Source organism: Vulpes vulpes, chromosome 4, assembly GCF_048418805.1.
Source record: "Vulpes vulpes isolate BD-2025 chromosome 4, VulVul3, whole genome shotgun sequence".
NCBI classification, from domain to species: Eukaryota; Metazoa; Chordata; class Mammalia; order Carnivora; family Canidae; genus Vulpes; species Vulpes vulpes.
The window spans coordinates 102559051-102579180 of NC_132783.1; the positions used below are offsets into that span (position 1 = coordinate 102559051).

Genomic DNA, 20130 nt, shown 5'->3' on the forward strand with positions numbered 1-20130 from the left:
AACACAGCTCTATCTCACGCAAACTGTAGCAATTTTTTCTCTTCCTGCAGTAACCCAAACATGACAACAAATGCCTTACACGCAGAAATCCCCATGGAACTAATGATGGCAGAGGCCTCTGACACACCCCAAGAGGGAATAGACACATTTCACTTCCAAACTCTGACTAACAGGATCTCCTGTGGCTCTCTGTGCCACTAGAAAATGTTCGTTTTCCATCATGAATATATTGTATTAGAGGATCTTTGCTACAGGCCACTGACTCACCTGAACAGGGTGAATGAATCCTAATTCATCCATGCAGTTGTGGTAGGAAAAGCAACTGGATGTGGCAAGGACATAGGATATGCTGCAGGCTTGCAAATCCGAAGTAGGATATATGGAATTCTTCCTTCTTCAGGAAGCCTTTTCGGTTTGGATCAGATGAAGTCCAATGGCTTCCTAACTGTGCTGATGTATGTAAGACATTTATTTATTTTTTTAAAGATTTTATTTATTCAGAGAGAGAGAGAGAGAGAAAGAGAGAGAGATGCAGAGACACAGGCAGAAGGAGAACCAGGCTCCATGCAGGGAGCCTGATGTGGGACTTGATCTTTGATCCTGGGACTCGATCCCGGGACTCCAGGATCACTCCCTGAGCCGAAGGCAGGTGCTAAACTGCTGCCACCCAGGCGTCCCTTGCATGTAAGACATTTAATGGTGGCTCTGTTCTAGGACTAACATTGGAACCAACACTGGCACATTATATACTGAATGACTCTATTTGGCCATATTTAACCCATCAAATCTTTAAAATCTTTATAAACCTGTCTAACTTCTACTTGGCATATCACGGCAAGAGTTTTAACTCTATGGGGTTTTCCTGGTGTGAAGCCTAGCAAAATCATATGCAAGTAGCCCCTTGATAAAGCCTTCTTTATTCCCTGAAAGAAACCCAAAGAGTGACCGTTCTCTCCACAAGATTCTTTTTGCTGTCTCTCCGAATAAATTCTGACACAAGAACAGTGGCATGTGAGCTAAGCTCACTTGTGACAAACCATATTCAGTTATTTGTTTGCTTGTTCTTTCCTTCCCCACTGTCTTCATTTGTTCATGTGTTCATTCGCTTGGCAATTAATTATTGAGCATCCATGCTGGGTCTGGTGGATTTTTGAGGTTACGCAGTCTCTGGCCTCTAGGAAGGTAAAGAGAGTCACATCCTATTCTTACCTTTTTGTTGAGCCTCAAAGATTCTACTGTCACTCTTCTATTTTCCCTCTGGTTGTTAACTATCCAAATGCTTTACTTTCCCACATATATTTTTATTCACATTTTAGCTTCTGTATAGCAATCTCATAAGGGCCATTATGACATACTGCTCTGAGAAGTTTTTGTTTGTGTGTATCATTAAAATAACCATGAACCCTTTCCCCTGTTCCTACCCCTGTCTTATTTCCCAAGGTGAACTCATTCCTCTGCCAGTTCTACATATATGTATCTCCCAGTATGCAAGGTTTTATGCTAGGATATCATTTAAAGGAGGCTCCATGGCACACAGAGAAATTCATAAGATTGTTCATTATTACCTGTGGAGAGAAACTACATTTTGATTCATTTGTATTTTCAACTGAATGTAGTATTTATCAACTGTCTTTTATATTTAATTCTAGATAATAGATCAAGGTAAATTAGAGCCTATACTACGCACATGGAATATATATGCTATATTGCTTTCCTGGCAAGATTAAGACTCAGAATTCTTGCCCTGGGTTCTCAGTTGCACCAGTGGGATCCACATGGCCTTTGAGGTACTCTTTGCACACATAAAATGGAGTGAGACATCTAGATTCCTGAAGTGAAAATAGGGGTGGGATAAATGAAGAAGTTTCACCATATGAGTTTACTCCAATTGTCCCATCCTGATCTACCTGTACCTCTACAAGTACCTTGAGCATCATTACCCTGATTCTATGAATAACAGAAAGACCCATCACTTATCATTTGTATGTTTTTCTAATTAAAACACATGTAGTCTAGGGATGCCTGGGTGGCTCAGCAGTTGAGTGTGTCTGCCTTTGACTCAGGGTGTAATCCCAGGGTCCCGGGATTGAGTCCCATATCGGGCTCCCTGCAGGGAGCCTGCTTCTCCCTCTGCCTGTGTCTCTGCCTCTCTTTCTGTGTCTCTCATGAATAAATAAATAAAATCTTTAAAAAAATAAATAAAACAAATGTAGTCTAAACCAAAGTAGCCATAAACAGCATTGAGAAAAGCAGGCAAACATACTTCTTCCTTTTTTTTTTAAATTAACTGACAGAAAATTTAAGAACTGTCTCATGAGTGCACTAAAAAAAAAAAGCATATGACAAAACAGAATATTATGCTAGAACATACTTTTTACAGATATGAAAGCTAATCAAAATACCATGACAGAAACTCTCATACGTTGCTAGTGGGGATGCAAAATACACAGATATTCAGGAAAAGTTTGCCAGTTTCCTATAATGTTACACTTACCACACCATAAAATAGTCCCAATCCTAGGTATTTGTTCTACAGAAATGAAAATGTATGTTCACCTGAAAATGTACACATCAAAGTTTATAGCTATTATACTATTATAATCACTGAAAACTATAAGCAGTCCAGGTATTCTATGACAAGTGAATTGATAAAGTGGGGTAATCTATATAATGGGATACTACTCTGCAATGAAAAGAATCAACTATTGGTAATGCAACAACTTGGATACATCTCAAAGGCACCATGCTAACTGGAAGAAGTCAGTTTCAAAAGGTTATACACTGTGTAATTCCATTCACATGACATTCTCAAAAAGATAAAAGTAGGGGGACCTGGGTGACTCGGTTGGTTAGGTGGCTGCCTTTGGCTCAGGTCATAATCCCAGGGTCCTGGGATCCAGCCCCATGTCTGGCTCCCTGCTCAGTGGGGAGTCTACGTCTCCCTCTCCCTCTGCCCCTCTTCCCCACTTATGTGTTCTCTCCTGCTCTGCTCTCTCTAATAAATAAATAAAATATTTTTTTTAAAAGGATAAAACTATAGTGACTGCGAACAGATCGGTGACTGCCAGTGTTGGGACTGGAAGAGGGCGTAACTACCCAACAGGAGCATGTGGGAGATTTTTGTGGTGACACCTTCTCTGCATCATGATAGTGGTGGTGGTGGTGGTGACACAAATCTACACATGGGTTACAAATTCATAAAGCTTGACACAGTAGAGGCAATTGTACTGTGTGCTACTTAAAGAGTTTATAATAAAACAATAAAAATTAAACGATGTGGATGGATGTTAAGAACAGGACAGAATATTTGGTGTTGAAGAGGACAGGCTTGCATCAGAGTGTGAGCCACTCTAGGTAGAGAAGTTGAGGCTGTTCTCTGAAAAACAAGGGAGCAAATCAACCCCAAAACTTGCAAATCTGTGATATATATATATATATGTATATATATATATATATAAACAGAATTTATATATATAAATTTATATATATATAAATTTATATATATATAAATTTATATATATATCTCCTTAAATGTAAAAAAAATATATATAAATTTACATATATATATATCTCCTTAAATGTAAAAAAAAAAAAAAGAGCACACTAGGAAAAAACAAAAGGCACATGAGAAAAAAAAATCAACATCTTTGTAAAACTTTGATCTAGCATCACTAATAGTTTTTGTATTTGAGTTCATTTGAATACAATTTGCTAAAGCTCATGCATCTACTGCAAGCTGTTTAAAGAAACTATACTGTGTAAAAAGGAGAAAGAATGGCTTCGCTGTCCAACACTGTCAGCTTCTCTACTGACACTCAGCACAATCTCTAACCTTGTAGAAACATTAATAGTACTACATTATTCATCACAATAAGATTATTAGTTGATGGGAAACAAATTACAGAGCTTCACAACCTGCTATACTTCCTGAATGCACACAAGGCAGTTTTTCATGAATGGAAATTGCTACCCAGGAAGAGAAACTTGTGTTTGTCTTATGCCTTATGAAATTTCCAACAGAAGAAGGGATCAATTCTGGGATCGAAAAAGTGCAATAAAATAAGAAAAAAAAAAAGTTTAAAAAGTATTTAGAAAGACCTCCTAAGGGCACTCACAGCTCAGCAACATGTCCGATAGAGATACAGACCATAAGCTTGGAGAAATGGAAAAAGCATACCTGTTTCGTTTAATGTGATGGTACAGCTCTGCATGATGCCATGGATTTATTGGAAAAACACCTTTAGAAATGTAGGAAATGCCAGCAGTGCTGAATACAGGTCTGGCAATTTATGTAGCCATCTAAAATGGCTTGGCTTGTTCTGGTCCCTGGGCCGTGAATGCCAGCAACTGGCAAAATGCTCATCTCATCTTTTACATCTCACATCTTCCTGAAATACCTTCCTGGCCACTCTCTTGCCCTGCAAGTGGCACGGACTCTCCTCTCTTTCACAACCTCTAGGTATCATACACAGAAGCTATTTTTCCCACAGGCCTTTCCATCCTATCTTTTGTCCCCTTGTGTGAGGGTCTGAGCCCCAGGTCCAGAGTCTGTTGGGTGATGGGGTGGAGGAGCAGCACTAATTGCCGGTCGGTAAACAGATGAATGAAAAGGGATATCAAGGTTTCCAATAGCAACGGCTTAACCTGGGGAAACAGGTGTGGTGTAATTAGCATAGCTGTCTGCACAGCTTCAGCACCTGTGACCCACATCGGTCCTGTCCTTCAGAGCCCAGGAGGTTCCTAACTGCTGGGCTGGGAATGAGCAGAAAGGAGGGGAAGTTCAGAAAAAATGACACTGCCTGAGTTCACAACAGGGATTGTGGCTTACGAGGGCTGGTCCCAGTATGGGCACGGGGCGGGGGGGGAGGGGCGCAAAGCGTGCAAAGTGAGAATTCTAACCAGGGTACCGTAGGCACTGACAAATAACTCGGGACGCCCCCATTGCACCAACAGCTCTTCCTTGCCCTGGTTTCTCTCCCAGTTTATAGAGCAGTGCGTATCTTATTTCCTTTTCCTTCCTGGGCAGACTCTCTCTCTCCCTTGCTCTCCCTCACCCCTTAGGTGTTTGGACCCAGGACCCAGCTAAATACATTGCTTTGATACTTCCCACCCCTTTCTCAGGAAAAATCAATAAAATCCCCAGTATTCTGCATACCTGGACAATCGAAAGCAGTGCCACCTGCGCAACCGTCTGGCTGAACTCAGCTAAGGCTCATCGGTTGCAGTATCCGACCGTGGAGCTGAGGACACAAATGTCAGGCCTCGAAAAGCCACTGTTGCATGGGCTGGAGCCGAGCTTCTGCCTCAGTGGAGACTGTCCCCTGAATGAAGAGAGCCTTGCTAGAGGGCGGGAAAGTGCCCGTGCTACGGACAAGCCCCAAGTCAGAAAGGCGGGTGCTATCTTTGTCTTTCCTCTCAGGGATCACTCTGCCAGTCTGGTTAATGCCCAAAGGCTCTCGACGTTTCTCATTGCTCCAGCCAAATTCCCTTGTCCCAATTTCCTCCTCTGAACCAGCCCTTTCTCTGTGTTACATCAGTGGCTAGACTTGTCATTAGTACTTGTTTTCCAGAAGGAGGCAGCCCTTTTCAGGTCCTTGCTTTTAAAGGTCGTAACCAATGTGGCATGTTTTATCCCCACTGGGTTATGTTCTGGTGACAAAATGAACTGTGTTTTGAAGCCAAAAGGTTGTGAGAGAGATTTGTATCTTTCCCCTTCTTCTAGGAGGGGACCCGGTTTTCTGAGGCAAGTGAAATGCAATGGTCCCACTCCACATCCACGCTCTTTCTCCTGTTGTTTAAGACTATAACAATTAACGTGAAAGGATGCTGGGAATTAATACCATCTAAGAGTTTATAGTAGGATCTGTTGCAATACTATATGGGTGGACATTACTATGCTAGAAAAGAGCCTTTTTCAACCTAACCAAAGAAAGTAGTCCAGGGGTAAGATGTGATCTAGCAGAATTAGTCCCAGCCGAGCCTGATTTCTAGACCTGGTTTGATAATTATAGATCAAGTAGCACCTTATCTAAGGTGAAATCTCATATGTGAAGACTATATACTTTTATATAGTATATAAAGTATATATACTTTATATAGTTTTATATATATAGCACCATGTCTATCATTCATCAGAATACTTACTCAGAAACAATACTGATCATAGTAATTATGATACTAATAGCTAATTTATTTGAGCACTCACTTGGTGCTAGTTTCCTTCTTAAAAACTTCACTTTTATTTAACACAGAATAATGAATCATGACAAGATGGTTACCTACTTAACACACAGTAACAAGATTATCTCATTGTGATAATCTTACTTTGTCTTCACAATGACCTTAAGGGAAAGTGCCCATTATACAGATCAGGAGACGAAGGTTAAGCAACTTGCCTCACATCGCATAGATGGAAAGGGAGAACCAGCCCAGGCTACCGAATCCATAACCCTTGCTCTTCATGCTAAGTGGTCCTAGTCACAGATGTGCCTTTTTATCACACGTCATTCATCAATGAGGAGGTCCAAATGAGTGGAATTTCCAGATAACCAAAACTCACTGTCCGCAAGTTTGCTAGATACTTTTATTTTAACCAGGTTGTGTGGATATAATAATCCAAAATCGGGAGCTAAATTTGGCTGCATTTTTAAAGAGAGCGTAATGAGCATAAGTCAACACTTAATGACTGAAAACCTATTAGGAGCAAACATAATTGTACTATGCAGCCATATTGTTCTGTATCTCCTTTTGATTTATTTTGTCTCCTTTCTTGAGGTCAGGCTGTCAGCTGTCAATCTTGGGGTTGCTTTGGGATCTACTGCTGTGCTCTGCACCACTATACCTGCCCTCCAAATTCTGTGCATCCCATAAGTTTTTATTTGTAAAAAGTTACTAAATTTGTTAAAGATTGCATGTTAAGGGAGAACAAACGAGACCCTGAATGAAGACTTAATGAAATACAGAGCAAGGTCTTTCTTAAAGCTATTTTGAGAATGTAGAAGGGCCTTTTAAAAACTTATTTCTGAACTTGGGGGGTTATATTCCACGAGTTGCAAAGGGCTAGTCAAGAACACTCACTGTGTTCTGAATTGTTACTTAACCAGTTTCTATACAGGATCTTGTTTTCCCAGCTGGAATATAAAACTGGAAGGTGGAGATCACTGTATATTTGGAAAATGAACACTTGCCAGTGCTTAGGCCAGGGCTGCAAAGATAAGAGCCTCCACTCCAGGAATTTAGAGTTTAGTTCTTTTCAACACAAGGTGAAGGCTTCTATGGGGGATGGATCAAAGGAAATGTGGCCTGGGCAAACCATGGCCCACGGGCTATATTCAGCCCCTGAGTTAAATGTTTTGTCCATTCTAAAGGGTTATTAAAAAAAAAAAAAGAAAGAAAGAAAGAAAGGAAAGGAAAGGAAAGAAGGAGAAAAAAGAAAAAATGTGATAAAGACCATATATGACTCTGAAAGTGAAGCCTAATATATTTACTATCTGGACTTGTACAGAAAAAATGGCTGACCCCTGGCCTAGGGGATAAGGGAAGACTTCCTGGAGGAAGAAGTATATGAACCGTCACATTATAAATTCAGTCTTATATACATATGTGTATTATGTTTGTTTGAATGAATGATGAAACAAACAGGTATAATTGGTAGATTCAATTAGTCTTGATCACAGGCTATGCTTCTGGCTCACTCCACTGAGCTGACACCTGAGCAAACACAGTCTCTTTCTAAATCAGCCACATTTACATCAGCGCGTTGAGGAAACAACTGAAACAAAGCAAAGCAAGGCAAAACAAAACATAAAACAAAGCAACAATTGAGTTTCCTTTCTAAGGGCCCACATTACATCCAATCAATCTGTACAGGACTGAGATATTCAAATAAGGAATTACCACAAGGGGTGCGCTGCTAAGCATCCAATAAATTACACCTCACAGAAGCTAACATTCCCTCCTTCCACTCCCCACCTGCAATCAGCCTCCCTACTTACAAACGTTCACCTAGGCAGCTCAGTACGGACGATGGTAAAATCAGCAAACATATCTTTTTCTTCTCTGGTGTTTTATATCTCGCCTACTATTTGAGCTTCATTGAAACAGAAATGTCACACTGCTATCTTTAGAACACTCAGAGAGTTTGAACTAAAAAACACTGTAGCTGATGCCCTAGACAAAAAGTGAGGGGATGCAGATTTCATGTCTGAACAGCAAAAGCAGACACAGTTTTAAAACAGCTATTAATCCGTGAGAGGGGAAATAGCATAAAGGTGGGAGATCTTCCTTCTAACCACAGTCAAAACCCAAGCTAAATAATCCAGCTATTTCTGAAGCAATTAGCAGTATGTATTATTTCCCGACACTCATGAACAGAACCATTTTGAAAACCAGTGCTCTCGACACGTTTCACTATAAAATCAATTACTTTTAAAGGCAAGAGGCTCATTCTCCACCCCGGGAACATATGATACACCACCTGCCTGTTCCAAGAGATGCTTCGTGGTTTTTTTTTTTTTTTTTTTTTTTTTTAAATGGGCTTATGGGAATGGGGTGCTCTCCCTTCTGGTATTATCTGCACATTTTTGTAGTAAGGATGTTCAAACTCATCCCTATACGTCTATGACCAATTCACAAGCGTTCTGAGTGTACACCATCAGGACACTTTCATCTCCTTTTAGGAATTTAAGCTTTCCAAACCTGATAGGATCTTAATTATCAGAAGTGCATTCTCGCCCAGGTTCAATCTCTGACATCATAATAAAGTACAGTAGCTCCATTTCAGATGAGAAAAAGCTGATTCAGGGAGATATTGTATATATCTGTTTGCATAGAAAGAATCAGGCCTGAATTTATTTTCTTAGAGATGCTTCATGGATAACATTTTCATTTTCATCAAAGGCAAGCAATTTAAAAGTTTCTCTTGCTGTTGACAGTGTCTCTAGCAGGGGACCTGGGCTGATTACAAATGGCAATGTTTTTCAAAGGGCAAAAGGTGCTATTTTATTTCCAGAGAATACAGCATAAAGCATGGTCAGAATACTGTGGCACTACTGTGGGATATTTTGCTTTGTAGAAATCAAAGGGAAATAACTTTCCCCCCAGTTAAGGCTGGCATGGATAAAGTTGTAAGCATTACACAGTTACATGGTATGGTGAACATATCTGTCAGTGTTTTAAACTGGTCATTTTCTACCAGAACAAAACAAGTAGCTTTTTCTGGCCATTTAAAAGATCATTTAATGAATTTCCCATTTGGTTCAATTAATGGCATCTTAAAAAAGAGTTGTTTCTTTCCCAAAAAATCTGTTTTAGGAATGGTCTACTCACTGTCAGAAGCTGGCTAGGCATCTTTTAAAAGATTTTAAAAAGTCAGTTAATTTAAATTGAATCATAAGTCATTCATCCACAGACATCAAAATTAGGATTTTTGGAGCAAACCTGAAGTCTGCCATAAAAACAAAAAATCCCCTCGTTCTTTTTTGACTAATTAAATCATCCTACAATGTCACAAACTTATTTGTTCCTACAATAAATGGAAAATTTTGTGTCTAGACATCCATCCGAACCTTAATAAAAATTAATTGTTAAGATATCTGTATTTGTGGGGATGTGTCTCCAATCACGTCAGACCTGTCATGTAAGTTACCTCTAAAAGAGCTTCCTCTATCTGAGATAGGCCAAACCCAATTGATCTTTTTATGTCGTTGGTCTTCTCTGGAAGAAAGTAAAAACTGCTATTTCCCCAGAGCACAGTAAAGAGATCTGAGCATGCCTCTTCTTTAAGCAATAACCATTAGTATGGGTTCTGCTTGTACCAGACATCTGTAATGCTTTGGGCTGTATTTTCTGGCGCGATAGCAGTGTTGTCTTGAGAACTGGTGCATGAAGAGGACAGAAGGCAAAGAGGCGGGGCTGAACTGCTCACTTGTGCTCCTATCCAAGGGACAACGCTCCTAGCTTGTGGAAAAACAGAGCCCTGAGCCATAACGGCAAGTCTCAGAAATCTTTCCCCACCAATTTTGTCAGTCTCTATTCTTGCTTGTGGCCCATGGCTGACCTTGATTAGAGTCCCATCTCCCTTGTAAGGATTCAAAGGGATCTGAAATAGGATCACTAAGGATTATCTCTCAGATTCCTTTAGGTCCATACCCTAACTTCCTCGTCAACCCATTCTGTGGGCCATCTCTCCTGAAGAGGAACCAGAGAGAATACTTGATGAGTGCTATGGACATTTACGGAGCATCTATTTTGCACCTGGAACTGAGCTCAATGGTAGGAACATGGTGGTGTCTGAGATTGCGTTCCCCTCCTTGAGTTGTTCAGGTAGTCCAGGAGGAGGGACAGGACAATTTCAGTAAAAAACTTTAAGTGGTAAGAAAGAGGAATGTGCAGGGTGTTCTGAAACTGTCTCCTTAAGATGACAACATAATGAAAACTCATAAACTTCTGTATGAATTCACAATTTTCTAGACTAGAGCAATTTCATGGCTAAGCTCTAATATCCTGTTAGGGGTATTTCTCAAATGCTCACAGAGAAGTTTAGCAATGACCCTGCCCTTTCTCACAAATTCTCCCAACACACTTGGGTGTCTGTTATGTGCCCTCGGATGATATAGGTACATCACTCCATCTGCAGTTATTACTGAATAATTAAATGTGGTCCTCTTCATGTCGGATGTAATTTTGGGAACATGAAAGCTCTATCTGCCGAAAAATCTCTCTCCCACAGTTTTACTATGGTGCCTGGCATTACATTAAGAATATCCTTTATGGGCCTAAGGAAATGAGTACCTTCGTGACATGTTAGAGCTTCATGTTATCCGATTAATCTAATTATCGCTCAGTGTCTTATCAAGACTCGGGGGCCTGAGGGGCTAGAGAATAGAATTGGTAAGTTTTGATGTTGGAGTGAAAATGAGATGGGAACCACAGGCATTTTGGGGGAGTGTTTCTTAGAAAGGATAGAGAAATGTTAATAGAAGAAATGAGGAAGGACAAAGATCATTTTCATACACACTTGTTTTAGAGTCTTACTATGCCCCCTCCCGAGGAGAAGAAGGAGGAGAGGGACGGGGGAGGAAGAGGAGAAGGGAAGAAGAAGAAAAGAAGACACAAAGGAGAAGATGAGGGAGAAGGAGGAAAAGAAAGAGCAAGGATAGGGAGGGGAGATAAAGAGATTTAGCTGTGATTGCTATTCCTCTCTTTGAAGTGGAATAAACCACACCAACCCACTTTGTGGACATCAGTGGGCATAATGGGATAATGTTGGTGATATCCCTGCCAAAAAAAGGCAGTTAGCCTTTCTAAAGTACACCTTTGTAATCATTGGCATTTGTAATTCAGAATATCAGCCTTACTATAGCACACATTTGGCTAAGCCAGAATCGGCAAGGCTAGGTCCCTTCAGAGCCGTATGGGAGGCACCGGGAGACAGGCCAGCCAGCAATGGAGACTCACGGATGCCATTCTGCAGCCCCAGGCAAACCCAGGCAGGCCCCCTCTTTTGGTCCTGGCTGACATCAACCTCTTTCAAGCTGACGAATCCCCCCTCATCCTTAGTTCCATTCAAGCCAGAGCAGACGTCCCAGGGGAGTTAAAGAAATAAAAATACCCCCCAAACTAGATTCTGATATTGCACGCATCACTTGTTTTCCTCAACACAAACCATTTGCTCAAGGAGGCACCCTTCCCTTCCTCCCAATGTGCAGCACACATGAGGAAGCCCTCTGGATGGATTGGAAAAAAAATAAGGATTGATTTATGCACTTAAGGCCCCCAGGGGAGTGACATAAACCCAGCTGGTGTCCCTGCATCCAGGAGACTACATTAGCACTACTGTGTTACCCGGGAGATGTGCAAAATCACAGGTGGCTGACATCTCCCCCCAACTCAGCAGCAAAGATGCCTCACAAGCACTATTTTCTCCACCATGGTCCTGGAATCATGGAATACTCAAGAAAAGGGTTCCTTGTATTGCACAGTAATCTTAGAATTACAAGACACTGGGAAGAAATGTCAAGTGATAGATTTTTGACTTTGGACTGATGAAGTCAGACCCATTGAAGGGGTGGATATTTAATCATGAGCACAGAAAACTAAAAACTAAAAATGATTTTAAAATCCTTGCTCTTTCCCATGAAATGTGTGCAGGCACACACATATGTATATTCAAAGACAATGGGTCACTTACAAGAAAATTCAAATCCCAAGCTGACATGCCAAATGTTTATTGCTTTGTTTTGTTTTGTTTTAATTAAAATTTTTAAATTTCACTGTAATAACTCAGAGATATATCAGGTACTCTTTACCCAGTTTCCCCTAATGAAAATAAACATCTTGTGAAACAATATTACAACTAAGATATTGACGCTGACACAGTGAAGATATACAACATTTCCATCACCAGGAGGATCCCTCATACCCACTTCTGCAGCCATACTCACTTTTCTCTCACTCCTCTTTTTAAAAATGGAAATTTATCCACCAAAATCTGAAGCACACAATTTGAAAAGTTGTGATAAATATATACAGCCATGTAACCGTCAAGATACAGGCTGCTTGCCTCAAAAGTTGCCTCAGAAGTTTCACTCATGCCTTTCTCCTGGTAATCTCTAACCCCTCTATGCCCTGCTGTGATTTCTACCACCATAAATTCACTTTACATGTTTAAATTTCGATAAAGAAGATGATAAGTATATCATTTTGTAAATGACTTTCTTTGCTCAGCATGTTTCTGAGATTCATTCACGCTGTGTGTCTCACCCTTTTGTATTGCTGAATAATATTCCATTGGGTGAAAAAAATCAGAGTTTGCTTATCTATCTATTTGTGGATGGACATTTCAGTTAGTTTCCAGTTTTTGGTTCCTGAGAACTAAAGTTGCTAGTAACATGCATGCATGAGTCTACTCTTGAACATATATTTTTATTTCTTTATGTCAGTACTTGGGAGTTGGGAATGCTGGGTATGTGCTTCATTGCAGAAGGAAATGCAAACCATTTTCTAAAGTGATTATGCTAGTTTATACTCTCACCACCACTGTATATGGGCCATTCTATACCCTGGCCAGTACTGGTGTTGTCACTGTTCTGAATTTTAAACATTCTTGTAGGTGTGAAGTGACATCTAATTGATTATTTCTTTCTACTCAAAGACATGGAAAAAAGTGGGTCTTGAGATAACTTTTTGCAATCTGATGTGTGGAGTAGACTAGGAGTCAGATCTCAGTCAAAGTCCCAGTTCCAGCATCTAGCTGGCAATACCAGACAGGGCATGCAATCTCAAGCTTTTCAGGTGCTTTTAACGCAGGTGGTCTTCCAACTTCACTTTGACAAACAGTGCTGGGGAATACGTTTTGTGTATTTCCATATATGCATCTCAGTGGAGCATGAGGTTTTAGGTTCTGATGAATACTTTCTCCTTGCTTTGGTTACCTTGAATCAAAAGAAGGGTTAACATATGTCATGAACTCTAAATATTTTGCCATTTTTATGCTATTGCCAGGAGAGAGAAAAATTGGCTGACAGGTCAGACCAGCCAGTTGGACACTTTTGCCTACTCTGCATGCTCCTGTCGAGAAAAACAACGTTTGGCCCATCAATGGGCATCCTATTGACTCGCCTGCATGGTCCTTGGCAGGTACCCATGGACAGAAATGGATCAGAGCTGGTCCCTACTACACCAACACAGGAGTCAGCAAGAGCGCCTCGCCTGTCATCTGTGTTCAGTTAACTAAGCCCAAGTGCCAAGAACTGCACACCTGATTCTATTCACCTATAAGGAATAGGTATAAAGACAAATATGTTACTCAAGTTTTGATGTGGAGAGATGCTACAACCAGATCCCTTTTCCTCTATAGGAGATAAGGAAACAGAAATATGGAGACCCAGAAACTGGATACTCTATTAGCACACATAGCTGGTCTTGCGTATAGACACAAGAGCATGGTTACGTAATAGGCATGAGTGTAAAGCATTATGATAGACTTTTGTGTGTGTTTTATTCTGACATCTTTTTGCTTTACAGTCACACCTTGTGTCTCTATATAGATACACATATACCCTGAGAGGATTTGATAGCAAGATGATGGCCAGGAAAGAGCTAGAGGGGGATGAGGCAGATGGCATAATGGGAAACAATTGGCTTGCCACCTGAAAGGTAATTCCCAGCTTCCACACATACAAGCCATACCTGGGAGCTAGATGGGCAAAATATCCAGGGTCCCACTTTCCTCATCTGTAAAATGGAAGTTAGAACACCTATTTTATAGGGCCATTATAAGAAATAAATGAGCTGAGATCTGTGGAAGTCATCTAACTTGCAGCCAGAAACATGACTAGGACTCAAATGTGGATTGAATCAGACAATGTACTCCAGGGGGACAGAATTCTGGTTTGAAGTCACCCAAGCTGCCTTTCTACCTCACTGGCAGAGGTTCTGAGATTATATAGGTAATTTAAATTATTTATGCATCAACGAATCCTATTTCTACTCAGATGCAAACAAGGCTGTTGGAAAAGAGGTAGACCAGGTGGTATCCTCACATTACAAATGAAAGCCTGCGAACATTCCACACCCTCTTCACTTTGGTCTGGTTAGAGTAGAAGAGACAGGTGCTGGGGTGAGGGTGAGGGAGAGCATCCAAAATGTCTTCAACCCAGTAACAAGTTCTGAAGTCTTGTTTTTTTGGACTTGTGAGCTATTCTATCATTTCCTCATTCTTTCTTTGTTCTGGGAATATGGTGGGAATACACATCCTGATCTGGAAGGGGCAGTAACCAAGCAAGCAAAATGCTGACTGATTTAAAAGTGGTATGTAGGGACACCTGGGTGGCTCAGTGGTTGAGCATCTGCCTTTGGCTCAGGTTGTGATCCTGGGGTCCTGAGATGGAGGCCCATGTCGGGCTCCCTGCAGAGAGACTGCTTCTCTCTCTGCCTATGTCTCCGCCTCTCTCTCTCTGTGTCTGTCATGAATAAATAAAATCTTAAAAAAAATAAAAGTGGTATATATAAGCAAAGGGAATGAGCACTTGTGTTTGGGAAAGGGGAAATAAGAGACTTCACAGCTGAATTGGCTGTAGAAGGATGTGTTGGAGTTCACTAGATAGTTGAGGGGAAAAGAGTGCCCTGGGTACTGCAAAGAGTGTGAATGGTGTGAAGTTGAAGGTGGCTGGGATGTTGTATTTAAACATGGGGAGAGGGAAAGGAGATTAGCCAGGTAGACCAAGTAGAGTATGAGGGCTTTCGCTGGACTTGTCACTTCCTTTACGGCAGAATACATGTTTCGTTTGTCCTTGTGTTTCAGTGTCTGGCACAGATCCAGGCAGACAAACACAGTTGTGTTGGGTTTTAGGAAGGTAGTGCTGGCTAACTGCGATATGGTGGATGGGTTGGAAAACAGAAAGGGTGGAGTCTGGAAGGCTAGTTTCTCTAGACCCAGCTATAGACGATGAGGTCTGGACTAGGACAGCAGAGTGGATTTGAAGAACGAGGGCAACAGTTAAGAGGTACCAAGTAAGGGAAGTGAGAGAAATGGAAGGTGAACTCCTTCTAGAAGGGAAGGGGAAGAATGAGGAGGACTGCAGGTTTTTAGCCCAGGAACTCAAAGAGAGCATATTTCTAATAGAGTCTAAAAATCATTCGTTGGTCTTACTTTTCTCTTTCACCATAAAGACAGTTCCAATTTCAAGACTTATTTCATTTTCAATATTGTAGTTTCCCTCCATGGCTACCTCTTGTCTACTGTGAATTTGTTTTTAAAAATATATTTTTTTATTTATTCATGAGAGACACAGAGAGGCAGAGACACAGGCAGAGGGATGAGAAGCAGGCTCCATGCAAGGAGCCCAATGTGGGACTCGATCCCGGGACCACCTGGGCGTCCCTCTACTGTGACTTTACAGTCAGACAAATATGAGTGTCCATCCTGGCCTGATGCTTAAAAGCTCAGAGGCCAGAGCACCCGGGTAGCTCATTGGTTGAGCATCTGCCTTCGGCTCAGGTCGTGATTCCGGGGTCCTAGAATCGCGTCCTGTACCAGGCTCCCTGTGGGGAGCCTGCTTCTCCCTTTGCCTATGTCTCTGCCTCTCTGTGTCTCTCATGAATAAATAAATAAAATCCTAAAAGAAAAAGCTCTGAGGCCAGGGTAAAGTTCTTTGATGCCCTCAGACTTTACTTCATCCTTTGTAAAGTAGGGATACTACTACTACTCTTCTCATAGGGTTGTATATAATAATTTGTATTCAATGTCTTGCTCATAAGTGTTCAATAAATATTGACCACTATTTTTACTGGTTTGCTATTTGAGTTTATTGTTTCTATTGTTATTATAATCATGTGTCAAGGACATTTGGCACATTTTCTAAGATGTATTAAACGTTTCCCTCTTCCTTTCAGGCTCTCTGTCTAGGACAGTGTGATTTGCCTCTCAACCTGCACTTGTGGAACTATAAGACACATGAATCATCTAGGTCATCTTGTCTAATTCCAGATACAGAATCTAATTTGCAAAGTCTGGGGTGGGGCCTGAGAGGCCATATCTCTCCCAAGCTCCAAGGACTGCCAATGTGTAGGTTGGGAACCATGTTTTTAGGGAACAAGGATCTAGACTCTCCAGAAAATTCTAGACAGGAGAACAAAATGCAGACTGTAACCAGTTTTGACTTTTTTTTCTATCATTCCCATGGACCAGGAAGCACTTCCTTTCAGAAAAAAATAGCGTCATTGCAACTTCACCCTTTGCTTCCCCATCAAAGCACTTAACTCATGTGAATGGGACCAACTCAAGTTTACCTTGTCTTTTGAAATTTTAACATATGAGGAATAGAAATGGGCAATAAAAAAACAAGTTCTATTTATTTTATACACAGCGAGTGAAATCCTTGCACATCCAAATGTAATAAATATATTTTTCAATGTCTGTTCCATAATTTATCACACAATTTCTCCCTCTGCTTACTGTGGCTTATCATCAGTACAACACCAATCGGATAAGATGAAGACGCTGCCAGTAATTTTTAATATTATGGTGAAATCATATATTTTCCTAGATGGCTGATTTGATACAAGGCCTAGGCCCTGGTCCATAAATCTTTGGGTGCTTGAGATTTGTAGTAATTTCATATTTAATCTATAGCCTATCAATACATCATCAGGACCTGAGAAATGATTAAGAAGAGCTTGGAAGATAAGCATGGATGGTTGTGGATAATAACCTAATTCCAAATACATTTATAGACAGAGGACTCTGGGACAGGCAAAATAAGTCTGGTATTTTTTCCCTTATATTGTTGATGATTTTTATTTAACTCCTAACCTGCACATTGGGCTCCTTTGGGGTGTTTTCTTAGGTACTAGGGTTGCTGTCATGTTGTGAATGGCACTATCTGCAAAACCAAAACCAAAACCAAAACCAAAACCAAAACCAAACCATCATTGTTTCTTTTATGGAAGTTTTATCTAATTAAAGCCTTATATCTAAGTTTCAAGATCTCTCTCAATTATGGGTCATCTTAGGGTGTAGAATTGCCGAGGGCTGGATGTGAGGATGGATATGCCCTAAAGGTTGTGACTTGATTTTATTCACTGCTGTATCCCTCGCACCTAGGATACTTGACATATAACAAATATTTTTTGAGTGATTGAATGTTGATGTTTAATTTTCATTCATTTATCAGAAACCACCAACAGAGTCACTTCCAAAACATAGCATTTTTGCTTGTTTATTCTGGGTATCAACTGGAATTGCTAATATCCTCTTCCTAGATCTTTCCTGTCAGATGGACCCATCCCAGAACAATCCCCAGACACTCTGAAATGCAGACCCCTTGATGTTATTCCCCTGATTTCCACCTTTACAACTCAACAGTAAGCTGAGATCAGTGTACTCAGACAGTAGAGCTCTGCTTCATATTTGCCATGAGTCGTCTGAAGAAAAAGAATATCTTGATTTATTCCACTTTGAGTCACCACAATCTTAACGGGAATTTAGGAAACACAAAGAAACTTGAAATAGAAATGGTTGTGATCCCTTCTCCCTCCAAGAACCCTTGCTGGATCTATCACCAATGCACTCTGATATGCACTCGAACATTTTCAGTTTACTGCTCATAAATTCTGCACTACCTTCTATTCTCTATGTCTACTGTAAGGGGATTTCGGGAAGTAGACCTAGAAATGCAGCTTCTTTCCAAACAAAATGTGTTCCCTTGAAGCTTCAGACCAATGCTGCTTCTCTCAGGCCAAGGGATCACGTCCAACTCCCATTCTGGGAGTCCAGGGAAACCTGAGTTCTCCTCCCTCATTTAGAATAAAAGCCATGGAATAATGTGTCCTTAAACTATAATTTGCTTGCATTCGGCAGCTTCCTATCCAGTCCCACAATAGTCCTCTATGTAAATCAGATTTATTTATTCATAGGTGCTAGCATTCCATTACTTTCATCAAAACCAGTCAAGCTGCATTCAGCGGTTTCTGCATTCTTATAAACTAACTGGAAAAGCAATTAACATTCGCCAGCACTTTAGATAGTGGGGAGAGGGTGAGGAACCCCACCACACTCTTGATAACACAACCTCTGTAGGCGGATGGCGGTGCAAAATGACTGCTCCTCTGTGTCAAGGGAGATAAGAGAAGTGACACAGATTAAAACAAATTGTTGATCCATACCAGGGAGAAGCTAGGGAAACAATAGAAGTAAAAGCATAAATGTCAATTTGGGATGATAAAGGATACAATCTAAATGTAATATGAGAGGCCCCCAGACAAAAGCAAGAAATAGAGATTGCACATTAGTGAAGTATCAAAGTACTGGAGCATTATAACACACACACGCGCACACGCCGAGTCATATGCTTCCAGCATATGAAAATACAAGTAACACATTGTTGATTGCTCAGCAAACCCAATTATGAATTAACCGGCTATTGCAGAAATTCTCCAAAATTATGCTCATTTCAAGCTGCTCGGAAGAACATTTTGTCCCCGTGGTAAGTTCGCTTCCCATATTGGCTTCGTTTTTCTGCTTCTTTTTCTTTTAAGTGCCTACAGGCTACACACACACACACACACACACACACACACACACACACACAGAACTGCTCTTGTTGTCAGCTAACGGGAGGGTCTGGCCAAATGCTCACTGGGCTCTCTGATACAAAGATTAAGTGGGAGGTCAACCTGCAAGGTCATGATCTCAGCTTCCAAAACACTGCCACATGGCTCCTGCCTCTCTCCCTGGCAATATGCTGGATAAGTCAAGATCTGAGAATTCATTTCCTAATTACTCTAGCATCATTTCTGGTTGTGTCTTTATGGTCACAAGAATCAAACCATGGGCTCAGCTGCGGCTGCATCTAATATAATCGGTGCATCTTGCTAATCCAGTGGGCAGAGTTTATGGGGAGGTGTGCAGGTGGCAATGTGTCCCACTATCCTTGCAGACTAGGGCAGCAGGCCCATTCCTGATGGGCTTCAAGTGTCACGGTGGTTATTAATTACCAGAGTGGTCAGCACGATGCAGGGGAGCCCGGGAATTGGCCACATTCTGGAAATGTTCTGTTTGCTCAACACACATCTCAGCAACTCTTTTTAAGGACTAGTGGTAATAACGGCTTTTATTCACTCAATTGTTTGCTTTAATTAAAAAGAGAAATATAAACAAATCCTTCTTTATGTCACCAATGCAATGGCAGAAATACATACAGAAATCAATGTTTTGAAAGGTGGCTATGTGTTGTTTCATGACCACTTAGCTTTCATTGAGCACTAACTTTGTGCTAAGCACTATACTAAATATTGTATATCAGTAAATAGCAGCTGTCACTGTTGTTCTTTACAACCAATAATAATCACAACATTCACTGTGGTAGTGATAATAGAATAATATTGGGGTGGTTACAAAAACTTCTTCACTTTACAAAATAATTTGTCAGAAGGTTCCCTTATACAGACTTTCCTCAGCATATTGAAAATATTATTTATCTTTATTTTATTTATTTATTTTTTAATATTATTTATCTTTAAAGTCAACTCAATCTAGTTCACGTATCCTGTGTGTCCATGAAATGCAAGGCAATATGCTAGGCACAGAGAGATAGACAACAGAACTATTGTAGTTACCTGCCTGTTACT

General features: G+C 40.7%; 1 protein-coding gene across 50 annotated transcripts in view; it reads right to left on the reverse strand.

The window, feature by feature from the left end:
* TENM2 (teneurin transmembrane protein 2) overlaps positions 1-20130 on the reverse strand; it is a 3534961-nt gene that overhangs the window by 309526 nt on the left and 3205305 nt on the right. Inside the window, exon 1 of one of the 50 annotated variants that reach the window (XM_072756688.1) lies at positions 5156-5508. The exons of the other annotated variants lie outside the window; for them this stretch is intronic. The gene's annotated coding sequence lies outside the window, so the exon portion shown is untranslated. Of the gene's footprint in view, positions 1-5155; positions 5509-20130 lie in introns of those variants that run through there. 50 annotated transcript variants of the gene reach the window in all.